This window comes from Lemur catta, chromosome 6, assembly GCF_020740605.2.
Source record: "Lemur catta isolate mLemCat1 chromosome 6, mLemCat1.pri, whole genome shotgun sequence".
In the NCBI taxonomy this organism is placed as follows: domain Eukaryota; kingdom Metazoa; phylum Chordata; class Mammalia; order Primates; family Lemuridae; genus Lemur; species Lemur catta.
Genome location: NC_059133.1, coordinates 75,156,960 through 75,163,144, shown reverse-complemented (window position 1 = coordinate 75,163,144; position 6,185 = coordinate 75,156,960).

Here is a 6,185-nt window from a genome sequence, read left to right as displayed (position 1 = left end):
CATATCTAGTGGTGGTCTTATCTCCACAAAATCTTCTCCAAGGTGACAGCTGCCTACATTGCTAAACCAATCTGTTCTAATGAGATAGTGAACAATATTGGCTTTATGTGTTTCCCCTTCTCTTGCCTTATTTCAACAAAAGCTTCTTGCTGTTGTTGTCTTCAAGTATCATGACAGAACCGGTGAGGCGAGGAATACTTTTGGTGGTTGGAATTCTCTTTTGCTTTAAATCACACTGTTTAGGTGGATGGTCTGCCAGGGGCTAGCTCTCAGTCACTGCACTTGTTCCTAATCAGAGAAACATTCTGAGTAAAGGTAATCCCTGAAGTAGGGCCTCATGTCCCACCATTCTTGGTGATGGAGAATTTGAATTCAAGGCCAAAACAATGAAGAATGACCATGACCCATGTTGTACATGAAGTCCCTGGTCTGAACATTTCTAGAAGATGCTCTATCACTCATTTAGGATAATCTTCATGTCTTAACAGAAGAATAGTTCCTACTGTGCCAGCACTCACTATCATGTCAGCATGATCTTCTGTTAGGTCAGAAGGAGTTGCTCTTTTGATATTGCAGGGAAAAAAGTGACTAAGTGAAATAGCCAATTTGAACTGTTGAGGGTTTTGGAATTCCTATTTATAGTGACCAAGGTTAGTAAAAGTACTATTTGCAGGCTTGGAAAGTATAAGATTATTTTTCATTCATTGATTTTTCCCATATGTATTAATATCATCATCTTTCCTTAATAATTCACTTTTCCCTTCTCATTTTTGCATACATGTATTTTCCTCTTATTTATTTATTTATTTCCAAGCATGGTTGCTCACCTTTTATGACTGATTTCCCTGTTCCTTTATCTTTCAGTCCTGGCTCTGCGTATCTAGTTTTAAATGTATCTTCCAAACATACAGAGGATGTAGAATACTTTTCTCTGCCACATTACAACAGGCTGCCATTGAGACAGGAAGTGAAACAATCAGCCCTGTGTTGGAATGAGTTTACCTTAGCACCAGCCACTTTCAGACCATCACAGAACATACTCATTCTGTAGTAAAGGTGTCCTGATCAGCATTATGACCTTGGAGGGCATGCATTCCTGATTCACACCATGGCTACCTCCCTGCCTTTGTGTGTACATGTGCAGACTGACATATCCACAAACACACAGTTACTCTTATAAATGGGATTTCATACATCCTTTAATTTGTAGTTTGCCTTCGCAGCATTTAGTTGTAGTACTTTTAGACATGCTCCCTCAACTGAATCAGTTTTAATAAAACACAAATTAGTGGATGAGAGCTTAAATTTGCCAATCCAGATAAAGTGTACAGGATCATGGTAATGTGAGCTTTCTAAATAAGCATTTGCTGGAATAAATATGATGCCTGGGGGAGAAGTTGGCAATATCATCAACTAATTAAGGAGAAAGAAATAGTGACACCACCTTTGAAAGGAATCTAAGATGCCATATAATTCCACTTTATTCTTGGGAAACCTTGATTACTATGACATAGGTGATCCAGATAAAACATAAGACCTTGAGGGAGAGAGAAATTGACTTGTTTCCAGTTTCCGAGCATATCAGTAGAAGCATCAAGACTTGATCCCAGTTCTTGGCAATTCGCAATACAGATATTTGGATTTTTTTTTCCCCTAAGAATGTTACCTTAAAGTTCCTATGAACTCCTTTATTCTTAAAAGTCTTTATGTCGTCTCAGATAGAAGCATCTTCATGGTAGCTCTCTGGCCACCCAAACCAGTATGCATTGAGATTAACACACATGGAAGCATATGATTGAAAATAAAACACACTTGGAACCGCCCAATCTGACATTGTTAGCACTGCTATTGATGACATAGCCTTTTTTCCACCTGGCAACTCTTTCTTATTAGGTTTGATGTATATCCTCAGCTTTTGTTGAAAGGAGAATAACAACTTTATTCTGAAGTCAGGCAGAAGTTCACTGGCCTGGAAATTATTAAGTGGTATCTCTCCTACTTATGTGATGAGCAATCATTTGTGTAACAGTAGTGATAATAGGAAGTTTTCTACAGCAAATGTACAGTATACTATAATTTAGATTTATTGGTTCATGTTTATGTGTTTTTAAAGGTTTGGGGCAAATTCATACAGATGATAGCAAGCTTTATGTTTACTTATTAGGCCACCCTAACAATTCCATGAACATTAAAAATCATAAATACAGGAGTCAAAAACAGCATTTAGGGCAAGAAGTGAGCTTATTGATCATACAGTGCAACCCTTCATAAGGGCACCGGGGCCCAGAGAGCCTAACTGACGTCTTCTGACTCAGAGAGTCTTGTACTCTTCTCTCTGCTACCTGGTAAGAAGATGTCACAGAGTAAATCAAATTTCTCTGACATCAGAAAGACATTAGTAATTCTCTTTTTGAAGTTGAGCAATATGTTTCCCCAGTCTTTCTTGGGACCGAGAACTAACATTTGCTGGCAAATTGGCTAGGACGAGATATACAGGAAATAGCCGTAGAACAAGGAGTATTTCCTGGGCAAAGTCTACTGGCTTAACCAGAAATTGCACCCTTGATTTCACATTAAGTTGAGAGTTAAATCTTCCCACAACTTGGCATGTGGGGCCACATATCTATGAAACACTTGATATCCATGAAAATGGGGAAGATATAGAGATACTCTAGGAAAAGGAGAAACACAAATATTTTAGTGTTTAGCTTTTAAATGCAGTGAATCTGAAAAATCCACAGGATTAGACTGATTTTCAAGTCCAAAGAAAAGCTTTACACCATTCTATTTATAAACATAAATAGAACCATATGAAATTGCCTTTTTTGTAGGTCAAAAATGGTTAAATATTGGCAATTTCTTGTAGTTAAACCTAATATTATATAATAAAAATCTTGGGAAACTAGAATACGTATATACATTTTAAGTGATTATGGCTTTTGTTTTCCTACTGAGTTCCTTAAAAATTAATTGGACTATTATAGGACTTAGTTGACTGCAGTGACTTGATATTAATTCTGAAAAATAGCAGTGAATGAATAAGCTATGCTCGTCTGTTCTTCACATTGTCTGGACCTGACCCCATAACTGCATGTTTTTACCCCCACCAAAGCATTAATTTCTTCAGGATAATCTCATGGTATTGCAAGGAAGCCAGCTACCTTCTTCAAAAGTAATCATGCTGCTGTTTCTAGGCAGTTTGACTTGCCTTGTGCTTTGTGTTTGAGTGCTCCTCTTTTCCTCTTCGCTTTGTCCCTGGCGTGCTCCTAGAAACGTTCCATTGTCTCTTTGTTCCTACATGCTCTGACACTTCTCCTCAGCTAAACGATGGCTAATAGCGGTGGGATAGGCTGCCAGCTATTATGGGTGCTTTGTGTGGAGCCTATCTGACCTTTTTATTATATAAAGGTGTTAAGCAAGTTATTGAGAGAAGAGAAACTGAAAAGAACCTGTATAAAGAAAAAAATGGCAGAGCAAACCTGCTTATAAATCTGCCGACCTTTAATTATCTCGGAAGCAAGAACTTCCTCTTGAATGATGGAAGAAAATAAAGTGGAAGGCTTATCACCTGATGATAACCCTGTGTTGGCATCAATTACAGGTTTTATGGATTAATGCATTGCATTTCAGAAGCTCAGACCAGACTTTAGTAGTCAAGAAAGCAGGTTACTCATAGAGGGATACAGAAAAGCCAATTGAAATGTGGACTTTGCTGAAAAGAGCGTTACTGTTTGGTAACTTAGGTCTTGATCTTAATTCAAACAGGTGATGTAACCTCAGACAGCACAAGAGCTGATGTGTATTGAAAATGTCTAGATTTCACTTAAGTGCTTTAAGTATCCCCCACCGCCACCAAGTTAAATTCTAAACTGTGCTCGCTTTTCTCTCTTTCCCCTTCTTTTACTTATTCAATATATAGTAAAATTTTTGTTTGAAAAATACCAACCTTATTTTGGCAAAGAATAAAGAAAACTTACTTGGGCTTTTCACAATATATCTTTGCCCCTACCCTTTTAGCCTTCACCCAAGCATTCGCTAAACCAAACGTTTTTGGAGTTTGAAAGTGTCTGGTTCACTTTTTTCTTATTATTATTTTTCTTTTGGGTACACCTCTGCATTTCAAGATCATAGTTTCCAGGCCAAACACAGGCAAAAAGTTCTGGAAGAACACAATTTTGCAAACTAAAGATTTTTAAAAAAAATTAGATAAGCTATATATAAACATCTAAATTTTCGGGTACTTAAAATAGAAAGTATCAAAATGTATCACTAGCCCAAATCCTCATCTGACCCAGATCCTTTCACGGTTATAGTCCTTGAAGGTTGCCCTTCATCAGTCTGCCAAAGAGCCCTGTGTTCTAGTCAGGATTGATTTCTTGGTTTTGTAAAATACGAGGGTCAATGTCTCTAAGGAAGCTGCTGTTTATTTGGTAAGCCTTACTAATCGTTTTCTATTATAACAAAAAGACAATACAGTTTATCAAAGAAGTAAAAACAGACTGTTGCCAGATATTTTCACATGCTAACTGGCACTAAAGTCTTGTACGTTTTGTTTTCATGAGATATCTAGGTTACATGAATAATACACTGGGAGGTTTGGGTGATTTCTCAAACATTATTTTTGGTAGTTACAGAAACCAGACCCAAGAGGAATGTATATGTTTGTGAACATTTAATTACATGTCTATGGGCATAGGAGAGGAAACATCATTCAACCAATATTTAAATTCACCTTGTTAGGATGAAGCTAACCTGTGGTCTGTGTGTTTTGAACCAGATTCTATTAAGCTTTTTAACCTTTCTGATACTGTCATTCAAAGATATTTTGTATTCTTTTCTTTTTCTATTTATCTGATTTGACTCCAATCCATTTTGTGGTGTTGGCTGGGTTTTTGGGTTGAGTCAAATTTTCCATACAGCACAAAACTCCTTTGCTCCCACTGTGAGAATGTTCCTTAAATCAAGAATAGAGAGCAAGGGATGAGCTTGTTTTAACCTGTCTGGGAAGAGATTTTGTGTCTTCTTTTTCTTCTTCTTCTTTCTTCTCTTTTCATAAAACTAATAGCTAGAGGTCTGACTTGAAATAATGGAGATATTAAAAGCGGATATGAAAATGCATGGTAGCTACTTAATCATGCTTGAACTTTCGAGTGGCTCACTTGTCTCATGCTTTTTAATTGGAGCAGACATGCTGAGTGTTTGGAGATGAACTGATACATGCCTGGATTTATGTGGCCCAGAGGCTAAGTCTGAACTTGCTAGCTAGTGGGAGAGAGGAGTCGCCTTCAGCTGTGGTTGGGGCTGAACTGCTGTTGTGCAGTTCATTTAGGGAGAAAAGTCATTTTCCAAAGGACAGTTCAGTCTGCAGCAGAACCACAACTTTTAGTCCCCTGATATGCCAAATGCAGAACCAATGTAATTATCTGGGTAAATCAAACCACAAATTATTTCATACTCTAAGGTCACTCTGAAAGGTTATTGACAGTGAGCCCATGCATTTCCTTTTCTTTCCATAAGCTTTCTCTCTCTCCAAACCTCATCTTTGTTTGTTCCCCCCTTTTCCTAAAAGGTGTATAATCTCCGTGTGGTTCCTTTCTCACAGCCTCTTGGGGACATATGAATTTGGTGGATTTACTGTTTCTTCTCTTCAAATGACATATAGGGCTTACTGCCCTTCTCTTCAAATGACATGTAGTCCTCAAAATAGCATTTAACTGACTGATCCCTATATTTTAATTTATTAATGTAGGAGAGGAGTAATGAGTAAAAGGGAATAGAGAGGAAAAAGAGGAGAGGGAATTTATATTTATTGAGAGAATAGCTATGAGCCAGGCATTCTACTTGGAATTTTGTTAACATCGTCTCATAAACTTCTAGAAGTAATATAATCAATATATTGTAGGTTAAAATCATTATGAGTAACAGAGTGATGTCAGCAAGATGGTAGAATAGGAGGTCTCTGGCTTTACTGACTCTCACCCAAGAAATCCAACCAGCAACTATCCACAGGCAAGAATACCATCATGAAAATCCCAGAACTCAGGAGTGAGACTGAGACACATCTTTGGACCACAAAATTGAAAAATGCTGTGACTGAAGGATAAGAAGGTCAATTCTCTTTGATTGCACTGCCCATCCCCACTGGCTGGCATGGCACCACATGCAAAGAATTCCCCTGGGCCCAC